Source organism: Mustelus asterias, chromosome 13, assembly GCF_964213995.1.
Source record: "Mustelus asterias chromosome 13, sMusAst1.hap1.1, whole genome shotgun sequence".
Classification (NCBI taxonomy): Eukaryota; Metazoa; Chordata; class Chondrichthyes; order Carcharhiniformes; family Triakidae; genus Mustelus; species Mustelus asterias.
The window spans coordinates 53,047,207-53,065,175 of NC_135813.1; the positions used below are offsets into that span (position 1 = coordinate 53,047,207).

Consider the following 17,969-nt stretch of genomic DNA (forward strand, 5'->3'; position numbering starts at 1 on the left):
GGTGATGAGGCTGTGCAGGGCCCCTGACGATCGTGGCCGAGGTCATATCCGGGCAGGGAATAGCGAAGGGGAAACGTGAATATTCGTCAATGACGTTGAGGAAGTATGTGTTGCGGTCAGAAGAGAGGAGGGGGCCTTTGAAGTCGACGCTGAGGCATTCGAAAGGGCGGGTGGCCTTTACGAGGTGTGCTCTGTCTGGCCGATAGAAGTGCGGCTTGCACTCTGCGCAGACCTGGCAGTGTCTGGTTATAGACCTGACTTCCTCAATGGAGTAGGGCAGGTTACGGGCTTTAATGAAGTGAAAAAACCTGGTGATCCCCGGGTGGCAGAGGTCATTGTGGAGAGTCTGCAATTGGTCTATTTGTGCGCTGGCACACATGCCCCGGGACAGGGCGTCTGGGGACTCATTGAGCTTCCCGGGCCGGTATAAGATGTCGTAATTGAAGGTGGAAAGCTCGATTCTCCACCTCAATATTTTATCATTTTTGATCTTGCCCCGCTGCGTGTTATTAAACATGAATGCAACTGACCATTGGTTCGTGAGTAGGGTGAATTGTTTACCAGCCAAGTAGTGGCGCCAGTGCCGTACAGCTTCCACTATGGCTTGGGCCTCCTTTTCGACAGAGGAGTGTCGAATTTCAGGGCCTTGGAGGGTTCGTGAGAAGAAGGCCACGGTTCTGCCCGCCTGGTTAAGGGTGGCGGCTAGGGCAAAGTCAGACGCATCGCTCTCCACCTGGAACGGGATGGATTCGTCTACCGCGTGCATCGTGGCCTTCACGATGTCTGCTTTGATGCGGTCGAAGGCCAGGGGGACCTCTGCCGTCAGGGGAAAAGAGGTGGATTTGACGAGTGGAGGGCTTTATCCGCATAATTGGAGACCCACTGGGCGCAATACGAGAAGAAGCCCAGGCATCTTCTCAGTGCTTTGAGGCTGGTGGGGAGGGGGAGTTCCAGGAGGAGACGCATGCGGTCGGGATCGGAACTGATGACCCCGTTTTCCACAACACAACCAAGGATGGCGAGGCGGTGTGTGTGGAATATGCACTTCTCCTTATTATAGGTCAGATTTAGGAGTGTGGCGGTGTGGAGGAATTTGTGGAGGTTGGCGTCGTGGTCCTGCTGATCATGGCCGCAGATGGTGACGTTATCCAGGTGGCCCGCAGCCCGTTCTGGTCTACCATTCGGTCCATCTCACGCTGGAAAACCGAGACCCCGTTGGTGACGCCGAAGGGGACCCTGAGGAAGTGATAGAGGCGGCCATCCGCCTCGAAGGCAGTATATTGGCGGTCCTCCGGGCGGATAGGGAGCTGGTGGTATGCAGATTTTAAGTCGATGGTGGAGAACAGCCGATATTGCGCAATCTGATTAACCATGTCAGATATGCGGGGAAGGGGTACGCGTCCAGCTGCGTGTATCGGTTAATGGTCTGACTGTAGTCAATGTCCATGCGATGTTTCTCCCCAGTCTTAACAACTCCTACTTGGGCTCTCCAGGGGCTGGCACTGGCCTCAATGATCCCCTCCCCTAGGAGCCGTTGTACTTCGGACCTGATAAAAACTCTGTCTCCAGCACTGTACCGTCTGCTCTTGGTGGCGATGGGCTTGCAGTTGGGGGTGAGCTTTTCAAACAGTGAGGGAGGGGCGACTTTAAGGGTCGAGAGGCTGCAGGTGGTGCGCGGTGGGCGATCTAAGAACTGCTGATTGCAAACGGAGAGCGGGGGAAAAGGCCCATTATACTCCATGGTGACGCTCTTAAGGTGACACGGGAAATCTACCCCCAGGGGTACGGCAGCGCAGAGTTGTGGCAGCACGAGGAGCCTGAAATTTTTGTACACTGTGCCCCGTACAGTCAGGGTCGCCACGCAGTACCCGAGGACATCCACCGAGTGGGACTTTGAAGCCATGGAGATCGTCTGCTTCACTGGCAGTACTGAAAGGGCGTAGCGACTCACTGTGTTAGGGTGAATAAAGCTCTCCGTACTCCCACAGTCAAATAAACAGTTTGCAGTGCGACCGTTTACCTCGATGTCCATCATGGACCTGGTGAGTTGGTGAGGCCTGGATTGGTCCAGCGTAATCGAAGCCACCGTTGGATTTTGCGACGCGGCTGACGGCATCCAAGATGGCGGCCCGCATGGTTCACACGCGGCTGATGGCGTCCAAGATGGTGGCCCGCATGGCTCACACGCGACTGAAGGCGTCCAAGATAGCGGCCCGCACGGTTCACACGCGGCTGATGGCGTCCAAGATGGCGGCTCGCACGCGGCTACCGGCGCCCAAGATGGCGGCCCCCGTGGGTCGCACGCGGCGCTACTGGGCTTGGAGGCCGATTTCGCCCTGCATACCTTCATGTAATGGCCCTTCTTTCCACACCCGGAGCAGATCTCATCCTTCGCCGGGCAGCGTTGTCGGGGGTGCTTCCCCAGGCCGCAGAAGTAGCACTTCGGGCCTCTGGAGACTGCTGCAGCGATCGGGTCATTGGTGGGACGTGGCGTAGGCCTGCGGCCCTCCCGAGTACAGAGGTGGCGGCGACTGCGGTGTCCACGATGCACCCCCATGGTCGGGGGTGTAGGCCTCGAGATTACGGAAGGCCACCTCTGACGAGTCAGCAAGCGCCACAGTCTTTTGTAGGTCCAGCCCACCCTGTTCCAGCAGTCGTTGTCGGATATAGTTTGACCTGATACCCGTGACATAGGCATCTCTGATTAAGTCCTCAGTGTTTTGGGTGGCTGTTACGGCCTTGCAGTTGCAGGCCCTGCCAAGTGCTCACAACACACGCAGGAATTGATCGCCTGATTCTCCTGGCCGTTGTCTGCGAGTAGCCAGAAGATGTCTGGCGTAGATTTCATTAGACTGTTTGTTGTACTGGCCTTTTAAAAGTTCGATCGCATCCTTGTAAGTTTCAGCGTCTCTAATCATCGAGAATACTTGATCGCTTACCCGGGCGTGGAGCACGTGTAGCTTTTCGGTTTTGGTCTGGACGACGGAGGCGGAGGTGGTGAGGAAAGTTTTGAAATAGCGCAGCCAGTGATCGAAGCTGTTAGAGGCTCCTACAGCTTGGGGATCCAATTCGAGTCCATCGGGTTTTAGTATCTGCTCCATCCCAAAAGTTTTGTTAATAAAATTGATGCACTATCAATCAAGCAAAGATTAGTTTGTATGCAAAAACAAATAGGCTTTTATTAGCAAAAGACTTTGAGCACACCCATGCCGATGAACTGGTCCAGAGACTGAGGCAGGGGGTGGGGAGCAGTCATCTTTATACCTGGACCCGGCGGGGGGGAGAAGGAGTCCCGGGCAGGGCCGGCAGGGACGTGTCCAGGCATGTCACACACACACAGGCAATAAGCTAACAGTAGTTTACCACAGTCCCATGTAAGTATGGAGCAGGCATTAACTAAACTCCCATGTGAATATGGAGCAGGCATTAACTAAACTCCCATGTGAATATGGAGCAGGCATTAACTAAACTCCCATGTGAATATGGAGCAGGCATTAACTAAACTCCCATGTGAATATGGAGCAGGCATTAACTAAACTCCCATGTGAATATGGAGCAGGCATTAACTAAACTCCCATGTGAATATGGAGCAGGCATTAACTAAACTCCCATGTGAATATGGAGCAGGCATTAACTAAACTTCCACGTGAATATGGAGCAGGCATTTACTAAACTCCCATGTGAGTATGGAGCAGGCATTAACTAAACTTCCACGTGAATATGGAGCAGGCATTGGAGGGTCACAGTTTTTTTTTTTAACTGGTCGGTGCAACATCGTGGGCCGAAGGGCCTGTTCTGCGCTGTAATGTTCTATGTTCTATGTTCTATGTTCTATGGAGCAGGCATTTACTAAACTTCCACGTGAATATGGAGCAGGCATTAACTAAACTCCCATGTGAGTATGGAGCAGGCATTAACTAAACTTCCACGTGAATATGGAGCAGGCATTTACTAAACTCCCATGTGAGTATGGAGCAGGCATTAACTAAACTTCCACGTGAATATGGAGCAGGCATTTACTAAACTCCCATGTGAGTATGGAGCAGGCATTAACTAAACTTCCACGTGAATATGGAGCAGGCATTTACTAAACTTCCACGTGAATATGGAGCAGGCATTAACTAAACTCCCATGTGAATATGGAGCAGGCATTAACTGAACTCCCATGTGAGTATGGAGCAGGGATTGTCGGTTATGAATTCTTCCGTTTCTGCATTGCCTCCCCTGCACACACTGTTTTGTTGTCTCTCAGATAACCTTTGTTCACATGAAGCCTGTGCTGTATTGTGTTTTCTTTATGGGGGCCAGTTTATTCTTCTTGGAGATTATAATATAGTTTAAGTTCCAGTGTCTAGTGAAATGGAGATTAGGATTCTCTGGGTTTGTGCTTTTTTTAATTGAATAGTGGAGAGATTGAGTTACTGTACTGGATTTCAGTTGCTGTACCTTTGTGAAAGAGCCTGCTGTGAATATACACTTCCAGCCTGGGGACCAGGTAGAACACCGCAATGACGTGAGACCTTTAAGAGGGGAAATAGAAAGCAGAGCCAAACCTGAAGCCTTTTGAAGTCTGCCTGTGGCCTGGAGGATCAGAATAGGTGATTGCATTTCATACTAAAATCATGTAATTCTACTGTCCATGTGAATGAGCAGATTGGAAGGAAGAGATTTTTTTATAAAAGTAAAATGGGTCCAACAATGAAACTACATGAAGAAAATGTTTGAATGCTTCATGTGGCTGCAGTTCCTGTTCTGTTCCTGCACACGTCACTCTGCTGCTGAACCTACTGGTCAATCCTTCAGTCAGTGACTTCTGGTCAACTCAACAGAAACACAAAGGCCAGAATTTATCGCATGGTGATCCACTGATGGAGAGTGTAGAAAGTTCACTTTATTCATTGGCAACAAATTCATTTTCAAATTCACTTCATTAGGCATTTGGACTCAGAGAAATGAAGCTTGATGGACGAGTCATTACCATTTTGAATAAATGGTAGAAAGCTCCTCCCAGTTGTGAACGTTAATGCTGCCTTGCCTCAAGGAGAGATTGAGGTGATTTCTGTAGCTTTTTCTTTGTCCTATGATGGAATGCTGGCCGTTTGAGAGTTGAGAAGTCAGGACCTGGTAGGGGAGACGGCTTTTGCCATCTGGATAGCGTCCAGTACAACATAGTTGATTTTGCATGAGTTTTGCTTGGATGCTTGTGGAGCTGGCTTCAAGAGGGGCACAACCATTTATTCGACAGTCCCTCCATTGTACCAGGAAGATCAGCAGAGGCATTGCTGATGGAATTTCTCGAGCACTGTAATGCATCGCTGATACACAGTCCACCTTTCATTGCAGTAAAGAGCATTTCCAATAGCTCCTCAATTCTGAATCCCAGTGGTAGTTGATACTGTCCACGTGCACCCCCAAGTACCCTGTGGTAGAATCCACTGGTGAACCACGATCACAGTGAGAACTGGAGCAAGCAATCAAATGGATAAAAACAACAAAGTCTGTGGCCCCAATGGTATTCCAGCTGAGGCCTTCAAAATGTGGCGGGCTTTTGCTTCATCAGGATTCTGCACTCATCCTACAGATTTGGGAGGAAAATGATTTCCCCTTCGGCACGTCTAGCTGGAGATGGTTGCGAATGATTTTTGCACAGATGTGCTGAGCTCCCGCATGGTTGAGGACGGGGATATTTGTGAAGCCGCCTCCTCCAGTTGTTTATTGTCCATTTCCATTCATGACTAGGTGGGACAGGACTGCAGAGCTTGGATCTGATCTGTTGGTTGTGGAATCACCGAAATCAAATGCTGCTTCAGCTTCAGCTCCTGTATATCTGTATATATAATTGGTGTAGTCCTGTGCTGCAGCTTAGCAGGTTGGCATTTTTTAGGTTTGCCTGGTGCTGTTGCTGACAAGCTGTTCTGCACTCCTCGTTGAATGAGATTTGATCCTCTGTCTTGATGGTAATGGTAGAGTAAGGGATATGACAGACTATGAGGATACAGATCATAGTGCAGGGTTGGGGAATGAAGAGAGTGTGTGAAGGAAAATACAGCTTTGCTCCTGCCCGTAGTGCCTCATGGATGTCCAGTTTTGAGCTGCTGGATCGGTTCTGAATCTATCCCAAATATTAGGGTGGGCGTGTCACAAAACACATTCCTCAGTGTGAAGGTGAGACATTGTCTGCATAACAACTGCGCTGTGATCACATCCATCAATGCTGTAATAAGACAAGTACACCTACAACAGGTGTGTGGTGATATACAGTAAGAAGTTTAACAACACCAGGTTAAAGTCCAACAGGTTTATTTGGTAGCAAAAGCCACACAAGCTTTCGAGGCTCTGAGCCCCTTCTTCAGGTGAGTGGGAATTCTGTTCACAAACAGAACTTATAAGACACAGACTCAATTTACATGAATAATGGTTGGAATGCGAATACTTACAACTAATCCAGTCTTTAAGAAACAAAACAATGGGAGTGGAGAGAGCATCAAGACAGGCTAAAAAGATGTGTATTGTCTCCAGACAAGACAGCCAGTGAAACTCTGCAGGTCCACGCAACTGTGGGAGTTACAAATAGTGTGACATAAATTCTGATTCTAGGATCGCATGATAAAAACTCAGGAGGAAAAAAGCAGAAATATTTATGTGAAATAGTGTGACATAAACCCAATATCCCGGTTGAGGCCGTCCTTGTGTGTGCGGAACCTGGCTATCAGGTTCCGCACACACAAGGACGGCCTCAACCGGGATATTGGGTTTATGTCACACTATTTCACATAAATATTTCTGCTTTTTTCCTCCTGAGTTTTTATCATGCGATCCTAGAATCAGAATTTATGTCACACTATTTGTAACTCCCACAGTTGCGTGGACCTGCAGAGTTTCACTGGCTGTCTTGTCTGGAGACAATACACATCTTTTTAGCCTGTCTTGATGCTCTCTCCACTCCCATTGTTTTGTTTCTTAAAGACTGGATTAGTTGTAAGTATTCGCATTCCAACCATTATTCATGTAAATTGAGTCTGTGTCTTATAAGTTCTGTTTGTGAACAGAATTCCCACTCACCTGAAGAAGGGGCTCAGAGCCTCGAAAGCTTGTGTGGCTTTTGCTACCAAATAAACCTGTTGGACTTTAACCTGGTGTTGTTAAACTTCTTACTGTGTTTACCCCAGTCCAACGCCGGCATCTCCACATCGTGTGGTGATATAAACAGGGCCTAGTTTTAAGGCTGATAAAATTGGATATCCTAAATTAAAGAATTGGGCATATTGAAATCAAACACAGTCAAACCTCAGGCAGGCCAATTGTACAAATACACAAACGTGTCTGCGCCTGACCCATCAACCACCCATCAAAGGTCGTTACTGATACTTAGCAGGAGATCATTGCACCTCATTGAAATGCACCGGCCTATTGTTAGAAGCCCAGATCGGGCCAGACTTTCTGTCACCAAGAGTTCCTGTAGATACTTCAAGTTCAACAGCATGGAGATGAGACACCTGGGGGCGGACCCTGGTGTCCTGTCAGGCAGACATAAAGAAACCCACTGGGTATTGGAACCCCCTCCTGGAACCTCATTGGCCGGAAGCCAGAGAAGTTTCTGGAAAGGCAAGCAGGCTGGGGGATAAAGGGACACACTTTGAGACACACAGGAGCGAAGACTTGACGAAGGAGGCGGCCTTGCCCATTCGGAAGACTGACCGAAGAAGGAAGGAAGGAAAAAGCTGCCATCGAGACTCACCTTCGTGACGACGGACCAGAGGGACTCAGAGAATCGGACCTGCAGTTCAACCAAACCATCTTTATGGGTAGTATACTTGAATCTGGGGTATCCTCTTGTTTTATGTGGGTAATTTAAGGATTAACAGTGTTATTATTAATAAACTTGTTGAACCTTTACTTGTGTTTGTCCTTTGTCCATCTTGCAAATAAGGCACCGGGGTAAAACCTTGGAGTAAGTAAACTGGTCGAAAGTATCTGAGAATTAACTGGTACAACAGGTGGATTGGTGCAGGTGAACTGAAGTAGGTTTCTCTTAGGCTGTAGGCCAGACCAGGTAAGGATAGGTATTAGTGAAAGGGGGAAGAGAGTGCTGTGGTATTGTCATTAGACTAGTAATCCAAGGCCCTGGGTAATGCTCTGAGGTAGAGAGAAACAGCATGTGTTTACATCCCACCATGGCATCTGATAGAATTAACATTCAATTAATAATCTGGAATTGGGTTATACAGGAGCAGAGTAATTGGGATATACAGGAGCAGAGTAATTGGAGCGTACAGTGTGACTAATTGGGGTGTACAGTGTGAGTAATTGGGGCATACAGTGAGAGTAATTGGGGCGTACAGTGTGAGAGTAATTGGGGCGTACAGTGTGACTAATTGGGGCGTACAGTGAGAGTAATTGGGGCGTACAGTGAGAGTAATTGGGGCGTACCGTGAGAGTAATTGGGGCGTACAGTGAGAGAGTAATTGGGGCGTACAGTGAGAGTGTAATTGGGGCGTACAGTGAGAGAGTAATTGGGGCGTACAATGAGAGAGTAATTGGGGCGTACAGTGAGAGAGTAATTGGGGCGTACAGTGTGAGAGTAATTGAGGTGTACAGTGAGAGAGTAATTGGGGCGTACAGTGAGAGTAATTGGGGCATACAGTGAGAGTAATTGGGGTGTACAGTGTGAGAGTAATTGGGGCGTACAGTGAGAGTAATTGGGGTGTACAGTGTGAGAGTAATTGGGGTGTACAGTGAGAGTAACTGGGGTGTACAGTGAGAGTAATTGGGGTGTACAGTGAGAGTAATTGGGGTGTACAGTGAGAGTAATTGGGGCGTACAGTGAGAGTAATTGAGGCGTACAGTGAGAGAGTAATTGAAGTGTACACAGAGTAATTGAGGTGTACAGTGAGAGTAATTGAGGTGTACAGTGAGAGAGTAATTGAGGTGTACAGTGAGAGAGTAATTGAGGTGTACAGTGAGAGAGTAATTGAGGTGTACAGTGAGAGAGTAATTGAGGTGTACAGTGAGAGAGTAATTGGGGCGTACAGTGAGAGTAATTGGGGTGTACAGTGTGAGAGTAATTGGAGTGTACAGTGTGAGAGTAATTGGGGTGTACAGTGAGAGTAATTGGGGCGTTCAGTGAGAGTAATTGGGGTGTACAGTGAGAGTAATTGGGGCGTACAGTGAGAGTAATTGGGGCGTACAGTGAGAGTAATTGGGGCGTACAGTGAGAGTAATTGGGGCGTACAGTGTGAGTAATTGGGGTGTACAGTGTGAGAGTAATTGGGGCGTACAGTGTGAGAGTGATTGGGGCGTACAGTGTGAGAGTAATTGGGGCGTGCAGTGTGAGTAATTGGGGCGTACAGTGTGAGAGTGATTGGGGCGTACAGTGAGAGAGTAATTGGGGCGTACAGTGTGAGTAATTGGGGCGTACAGTGTGAGAGTAATTGGGGCGTACAGTGTGTGAGTAATTGGGGCGTACAGTGTGAGAGTAATTGGGGCGTACAGTGTGAGAGTAATTGGGGCGTACAGTGTGAGAGTAATTGGGGCGTACAGTGTGAGAGTAATTGGGGCGTACAGTGTGAGAGTAATTGGGGTGTACAGTGTGAGAGTAATTGGGGCGTACAGTGAGAGTAATTGGGGTGTACAGTGTGAGAGTAATTGGGGTGTACAGTGAGAGTAATTGGGGTGTACAGTGAGAGTAATTGGGGTGTACAGTGAGAGTAATTGGGGTGTACAGTGAGAGTAATTGGGGTGTACAGTGAGAGTAATTGGGGCGTACAGTGAGAGTAATTGAGGCGTACAGTGAGAGAGTAATTGAAGTGTACACAGAGTAATTGAGGTGTACAGTGAGAGTAATTGAGGTGTACAGTGAGAGAGTAATTGAGGTGTACAGTGAGAGAGTAATTGAGGTGTACAGTGAGAGTAATTGAGGTGTACAGTGAGAGAGTAATTGAGGTGTACAGTGAGAGAGTAATTGGGGCGTACAGTGAGAGTAATTGGGGTGTACAGTGTGAGAGTAATTGGAGTGTACAGTGTGAGAGTAATTGGGGTGTACAGTGAGAGTAATTGGGGCGTTCAGTGAGAGTAATTGGGGCGTTCAGTGAGAGTAATTGGGGTGTACAGTGAGAGTAATTGGGGCGTACAGTGAGAGTAATTGGGGCGTACAGTGAGAGTAATTGGGGCGTACAGTGAGAGTAATTGGGGCGTACAGTGTGAGTAATTGGGGCGTACAGTGTGAGTAATTGGGGCGTACAGTGTGAGAGTGATTGGGGCGTACAGTGTGAGAGTAATTGGGGCGTGCAGTGTGAGTAATTGGGGCGTACAGTGTGAGAGTGATTGGGGCGTACAATGAGAGAGTAATTGGGGCGTACAGTGTGAGTAATTGGGGCGTACAGTGTGAGTGTAATTGGGGCGTACAGTGTGTGAGTAATTGGGGCGTACAGTGTGAGAGTAATTGGGGCGTACAGTGTGAGAGTAATTGGGGCGTACAGTGTGAGAGTAATTGGGGCGTACAGTGTGAGAGTAATTGGGGCGTACAGTGTGAGAGTAATTGGGGTGTACAGTGTGAGAGTAATTGGGGCGTACAGTGAGAGTAATTGGGGCGTACAGTGAGAGTAATTGGGGCGTACAGTGTGTGAGTAATTGGGGCGTACAGTGTGTGAGTAATTGGGGCGTACAGTGAGAGTAATTGGGGCGTACAGTGAGAGTAATTGGGGCGTACAGTGTGAGAGTAATTGGGGCGTACAGTGTGAGTGTAATTGGGGCGTACAGTGTGAGTAATTGGGACGTACAGTGTGAGAGTAATTGGGGCGTACAGTGTGAGAGTAATTGGGGTGTACAGTGTGAGAGTAATTGGGGCGTACAGTGAGAGTAATTGGGGCGTACAGTGAGAGTAATTGGGGCGTACAGTGTGTGAGTAATTGGGGCGTACAGTGTGTGAGTAATTGGGGCGTACAGTGAGAGTAATTGGGGCGTACAGTGAGAGTAATTGGGGCGTACAGTGTGAGAGTAATTGGGGCGTACAGTGTGAGTGTAATTGGGGCGTACAGTGTGAGAGTAATTGGGGCGTACAGTGTGAGAGTAATTGGGGCGTACAGTGTGAGAGTAATTGGGGTGTACAGTGTGTGAATGGGGGGACACAGTTATCGAGCGGTGTAGGGACACAGTGCGCGAGCGATGGGGGGACTCTGTGTGCGCGAGCGATTGGATGATTGGGACATACTGTGTGTGAGAAATCGACCCTGACCTATGCAAGGAAACCAGACCGGATCGACAGAGATCCATCAAAGATGCCAAAAGACAGTACCGGACCAAGCTAGAGTCCCAGGCTAGCCACACCGACTCCGCCAACTCTGGCAAGGTCTGCAAGACACAACAAACTACAAGATGAGGACAGGTAAAATTGCTGGCCTCCAATGCACCCCTCCCCGATGAGCTCAATACATCCTACGCCCATTTTGAGCAAGAGATCAGCGAGATCACGTCCTCCATCCAGGAAGCCTGAGACAAACCTGTATCCGAGGTCACCATTGTTGACGTCAGAGCAGTCTTCTCAAAAGCCAACCCACAGAAAGCCACTGGCCCGGATGGGGTACCAGGACGAGCACTCAGGTCCTGCGCGGACCAGCTGACGGGGGTATTTGCAGACATCTTCAACCTCTTTTTACACCGATCATGAGGTCCCTACCTACTTCAAGAAGATGACCACCATCCCAGTATGAAAGAAAAGCCAGGCAGCGTGCCTTAATGACTGTCGTCAGGTGGCTCTGATATCCATCATTATGAAGTGCTTCAATAGGTTTGTCACGGCACAAATCAATTCCTGCTTTCCAGACTGCCTGGATCTACTACGGTTCGTCTATTGCCACAACAGCAGACGCCATCTCCATGGCCCTACACTGAACCCTGGAACATCTAGATGACAAAGACACATATGTCAGACTCCTATTCATAGACTACAGCTTGGGCTTTAACACCTTTATTCCCTCATCTCCAAACTTCGTGATCTGGGGCCTGGCTCCTCCCCTCTGCAACTGGATCCTAGACTTTCTAACCCACAGTCAGTAAGGATAGGCGACACCACCTCCTCCACAATCATCCTCAACACTGGTGCTCCGCAAGGCTGTATTCTCAGCCCCTTACTATATTCCTTATACACCCTGTCTGTATGGCCAAATTCCCGTCCAACTCAATTTTCAAGTTTGCTGTCTACACCACCATTGTGGGTCGGATCTCAAACAATGACGAAACGCAGTACAGGGAAGAGATGGAGAATCTGGTGAACTGGTGTGATGACAATCTCTCCCTCAATGTCAACAAATGAAAGAGATAGTCATTGACTTCAAGAAGTGTAGAGGAGGGCATGCCCCTGTCTACATCAATGGGGACGAAGTAGAAATGGTCGAAAGCTTCAAGTTTTTAGGTATCCAGATCTCTCAGAACCTGTCCTGGTCCCCCAATGCTGATGCTATAGTTAAGAAAGCCCACCAACACCTCCACTTTCTCAGGAGACTAAGGAAATTTGGCATGTCTGCAACAACTCTCACCAACTTCTACAGATGCACCATAGAAAGCATTCTTTCCGGTTGTATCACAGCTTGGTATGGCTCCTGCCCTATCCAGGACCGCAAGAAACTACATAAGGTCGTGAATGAAGTCCATTCCATCACTCAAACCACCCCGGACATTCTCTTTTCCACCTTCTTCCGTCAGGAAAAGGATACAAAGTCTGAGGACACGTATCAGCCGAGTTGAAAGCAGCTTCTTCCCTGCTGCCATCAGACTTTTGAATGGACCCCTTGCATTAAATTGATCTTTCTTTATGACTGTAACACTGCATTCTGCACTCACTCCTTTTCGTCTGTGTGTGGTCTGCTTTGTCTGTATAGCGCGCAAGAAACAATACTTTTCACTGTAATACATGTGACAATAAATCAAATCAAATTGGGACACAGCGTCTGAAAAATTGGGGTGTACCGTGTCCGGGTGATTGGGCCGTGGACTGTGTCCGGGTGATTGATTGGGCTGTGGACCGTGTCCGGGTGATTGATTGGGCCGTGGACCGTGTCCGGGTGATTGATTGGGCCGTGGACCGTGTCCGGGTGATTGGGCCGTGGACTGTGTCCAGGTGATTGATTGGGCCGTGGACTGTGTCCGGGTGATTGGGCCATGGACTGTGTCCGGGTGATTGATTGGGCCGTGGACTGTGTCCGGGTGACTGATTGGGCCGTGGACCGTGTCCGGGTGATTGATTGGGCCGTGGACCGTGTCCGGGTGATTGATTGGGCCGTGGACCGTGTCCGGGTGATTGGGCCGTGGACTGTGTCCGGGTGATTGATTGGGCTGTGGACTGTGTCTGGGTGATTGATTGGGCCGTGGACTGTGTCCGGGTGATTGATTGGGCCGTGGACTGTGTCCGGGTGATTGATTGGGCCGTGGACTGTGTCCGGGTGATTGATTGGGCTGTGGACTGTGTCCGGGTGATTGATTGGGCCGTGGACTGTGTCCGGGTGATTGATTGGGCTGTGGACTGTGTCCGGGTGATTGATTGGGCCGTGGACCGTGTCCGGGTGATTGGGCCGTGGACTGTGTCCGGGTGATTGATTGGGCTGTGGACTGTGTCCGGGTGATTGATTGGGCCGTGGACTGTGTCCGGGTGATTGATTGGGCCGTGGACTGTGTCCGGGTGATTGATTGGGCTGTGGACTGTGTCCGGGTGATTGATTGGGCCGTGGACTGTGTCCGGGTGATTGATTGGGCTGTGGACTGTGTCCGGGTGATTGATTGGGCCGTGGACCGTGTCCGGGTGATTGGGCCGTGGACTGTGTCCGGGTGATTGATTGGGCTGTGGACTGTGTCCGGGTGATTGATTGGGCCGTGGACCGTGTCCGGGTGATTGGGCTGTGGACCGTGTCCGGGTGATTGGGCCGTGGACTGTGTCCAGGTGATTGATTGGGCCATGGACCGTGTCCGGGTGATTGGGCCATGGACCGTGTCCGGGTGATTGATTGGGCTGTGGACCGTGTGTGGGTGATTGATTGGGCCGTGGACCGTGTCCGGGTGATTGATTGGGCCGTGGACCGTGTCCGGGTGATTGGGCTGTGGACCGTGTCTGGGTGATTGATTGGGCCGTGGACCGTGTCCGGGTGATTGGGCTGTGGACCGTGTCTGGGTGATTGATTGGGCTGTGGACCGTGTCCGGGTGATTGGGCCGTGGACCGTGTCTGGGTGATTGATTGGGCCGTGGACCGTGTCCGGGTGATTGATTGGGCTGTGGACTGTGTCCGGGTGATTGGGCCGTGGACTGTGTCCGGGTGATTGATTGGGCTGTGGACTGTGTCCGGGTGATTGGGCTGTGGACCGTGTCCGGGTGATTGGGCCGTGGACTGTGTCCGGGTGATTGATTGGGCTGTGGACCGTGTCTGGGTGATTGATTGGGCCGTGGACCGTGTCTGGGTGATTGATTGGGCTGTGGACCGTGTCCGGGTGATTGGGCCGTGGACTGTGTCCGGGTGATTGATTGGGCCGTGGACCGTGTCTGGGTGATTGATTGGGCTGTGGACCGTGTCCGGGTGATTGATTGGGCTGTGGACCGTGTCTGGGTGATTGATTGGGCCGTGGACCGTGTCCGGGTGATTGATTGGGCTGTGGACCGTGTCCGGGTGATTGATTGGGCCGTGGACCGTGTCCGGGTGATTGATTGGGCTGTGGACCGTGTCCGGGTGATTGGGCCGTCGGCCGTGGACCGTGTCCGGGTGATTGATTGGGCTGTGGACCGTGTCCGGGTGATTGGGCCGTGGACCGTGTCCGGGTGATTGATTGGGCTGTGGACCGTGTCTGGGTGATTGATTGGGCCGTGGACCGTGTCCGGGTGATTGATTGGGCTGTGGACCGTGTCTGGGTGATTGATTGGGCCGTGGACCGTGTCCGGGTGATTGGGCCGTGGACCGTGTCCGGGTGATTGGGCCGTGGGCCGTGTCCGGGTGATTGATTGGGCCGTGGACCGTGTCCGGGTGATTGGGCCGTGGACCGTGTCCGGGTGATTGATTGGGCCGTGGACCGTGTCTGGGTGATTGATTGGGCCGTGGACCGTGTCCGGGTGATTGGGCCGTGGACCGTGTCCGGGTGATTGATTGGGCCGTGGACCGTGTCCGGGTGATTGATTGGGCCGTGGACTGTGTCCGGGTGATTGATTGGGCCGTGGACTGTGTCCGGGTGATTGATTGGGCCGTGGACCGTGTCCGGGTGATTGATTGGGCTGTGGACCGTGTCCGGGTGATTGATTGGGCCGTGGACTGTGTCCGGGTGATTGATTGGGCCGTGGACCGTGTCCGGGTGATTGATTGGGCCGTGGACCGTGTCTGGGTGATTGGGCTGTGGACCGTGTCCGGGTGATTGGGCCGTGGACCGTGTCTGGGTGATTGATTGGGCCGTGGACCGTGTCCGGGTGATTGATTGGGCTGTGGACCGTGTCCGGGTGATTGATGGGGCCGTGGACTGTGTCCGGGTGATTGATTGGGCCGTGGACTGTGTCCGGGTGATTGATTGGGCCGTGGACCGTGTCCGGGTGATTGATTGGGCCGTGGACCGTGTCTGGGTGATTGGGCTGTGGACCGTGTCCGGGTGATTGGGCTGTGGACTGTGTCCGGGTGATTGATTGGGCCGTGGACCGTGTCCGGGTGATTGGGCTGTGGACTGTGTCCGGGTGATTGATTGGGCTGTGGACCGTGTCTGGGTGATTGATTGGGCCGTGGACCGTGTCCGGGTGATTGATTGGGCTGTGGACCGTGTCCGGGTGATTGGGCCGTGGGCCGTGGACCGTGTCCGGGTGATTGATTGGGCTGTGGACCGTGTCCGGGTGATTGGGCCGTGGACCGTGTCCGGGTGATTGATTGGGCTGTGGACCGTGTCTGGGTGATTGATTGGGCCGTGGACCGTGTCCGGGTAATTGATTGGGCTGTGGACCATGTCCGGGTGATTGGGCCGTGGACCGTGTCCGGGTGATTGATTGGGCCGTGGACCGTGTCTGGGTGATTGATTGGGCCGTGGACCGTGTCCGGGTGATTGGGCCGTGGACCGTGTCCGGGTGATTGATTGGGCCGTGGACTGTGTCCGGGTGATTGATTGGGCCGTGGACCGTGTCCGGGTGATTGATTGGGCTGTGGACCGTGTCCGGGTGATTGATTGGGCCGTGGACTGTGTCCGGGTGATTGATTGGGCTGTGGACTGTGTCCGGGTGATTGATTGGGCCGTGGACTGTGTCCGGGTGATTGATTGGGCCGTGGACCGTGTCCGGGTGATTGATTGGGCCGTGGACCGTGTCTGGGTGATTGGGCTGTGGACCGTGTCCGGGTGATTGGGCCGTGGACCGTGTCTGGGTGATTGATTGGGCCGTGGACCGTGTCCGGGTGATTGATTGGGCTGTGGACCGTGTCTGGGTGATTGATTGGGCCGTGGACCGTGTCCGGGTGATTGATTGGGCCGTGGACTGTGTCCGGGTGATTGATTGGGCCGTGGACCGTGTCCGGGTGATTGATTGGGCCGTGGACCGTGTCTGGGTGATTGGGCTGTGGACCGTGTCCGGGTGATTGGGCTGTGGACCGTGTCCGGGTGATTGGGCTGTGGACCGTGTCCGGGTGATTGATTGGGCCGTGGACTGTGTCCGGGTGATTTATTGGGCCGTGGACCGTGTCCGGGTGATTGGGCTGTGGACTGTGTCCGGGTGATTGATTGGGCCGTGGACCGTGTCCGGGTGATTGGGCTGTGGACTGTGTCCGGGTGATTGATTGGGCCGTGGACCGTGTCTGGGTGATTGGGCTGTGGACCGTGTCCGGGTGATTGGGCTGTGGACTGTGTCCGGGTGATTGATTGGGCCGTGGACCGTGTCCGGGTGATTGGGCTGTGGACCGTGTCCGGGTGATTGATTGGGCCGTGGACCGTGTCCGGGTGATTGGAAAAATGACACATGCTAAGTGTTGAGTTGTTGGGAGGAACAGGTGACTTTAGAGGCATGGTTCCAAAAACTCTCCACCTGTGAGGTTTTTGTTGCTTCATGTCTGGATTTGTCATGGACTTTCTTGATTATGATCGATCATTGTGATTAATGAACTACTCCATTATGGTTATATTACGCAACTGCAGGATGTTAGAAGATGAACAAAATGGAATTTAGTCTTTCTTCATCTTGGAATTCCTGTGTTCCTATAAGGGGATGAGAGGAAATTTCTGGAGTACTGGATATTGTTATGCAAGAATCACAGAGCACCAGGGAGAAAACAAGCAAACTTTGTACTTCTGTTTAAGAATAGGGCATTATAATGGGTTTTGGTCAGCACTCTAATTTCATGTTAGAAAATGAGTGATGATGGCAAATCTCTTAAATCTCATATGTTTGAAAAATACCCTTTAATGTAGACATCTTGTTGCTGTGTCAGGAGGTTATGGGTTCACACCCCATTCCAGTACATTACTTGTCAGCCTATGCTTTGCACTCTTCAATGCAAGACTGAGAGAGTATAACATTGTTGCCAACACCATCTTTTACATGAGGCATATCTACCTGTTTGCATGGCTGTATTTGCTACCAAATAAACCTGTTGGCCTTAACCTGGTGTTGTTAAAACTCTTACTGTGGCTGTAAAAAAACCCAGGGACATATTGTACAGATTATTTGATGACTTTTATTGGACATAGCTATGTACAAATAGGCTGCCATCTTTGTTTCTGGAATAATGACAGCACTCCAGTATTCCAATGGGTGTGAAGAGCATCAGAGTGTCACAAAGATGTGCTCGCTCATTCCTTAGCAGTTGCTGTACCCCCCTTCCAAACTATTCCAGAGTCAGCTCCGTTTCAGCACATTGCACTGCTCTTCATTGTTGGACAACCAGTGCCGTGCTGAAGAACTGTAGAGTTTATAGTGTGATGCCTATTTGTAATTTTAAAGATGTTTTTCCTTTATTCGAGATTGAAAATGAAAATGT

The 17,969-nt window shown here is 50.9% G+C and overlaps 1 protein-coding gene across 6 annotated transcripts in view; it reads left to right on the top strand.

Annotated features, from left to right (window-relative positions):
• Nucleotides 1-17,969, top strand: part of specc1la (sperm antigen with calponin homology and coiled-coil domains 1-like a) — a 364,982-nt gene that overhangs the window by 151,681 nt on the left and 195,332 nt on the right. The gene's annotated exons all lie outside the window — the stretch shown is intronic.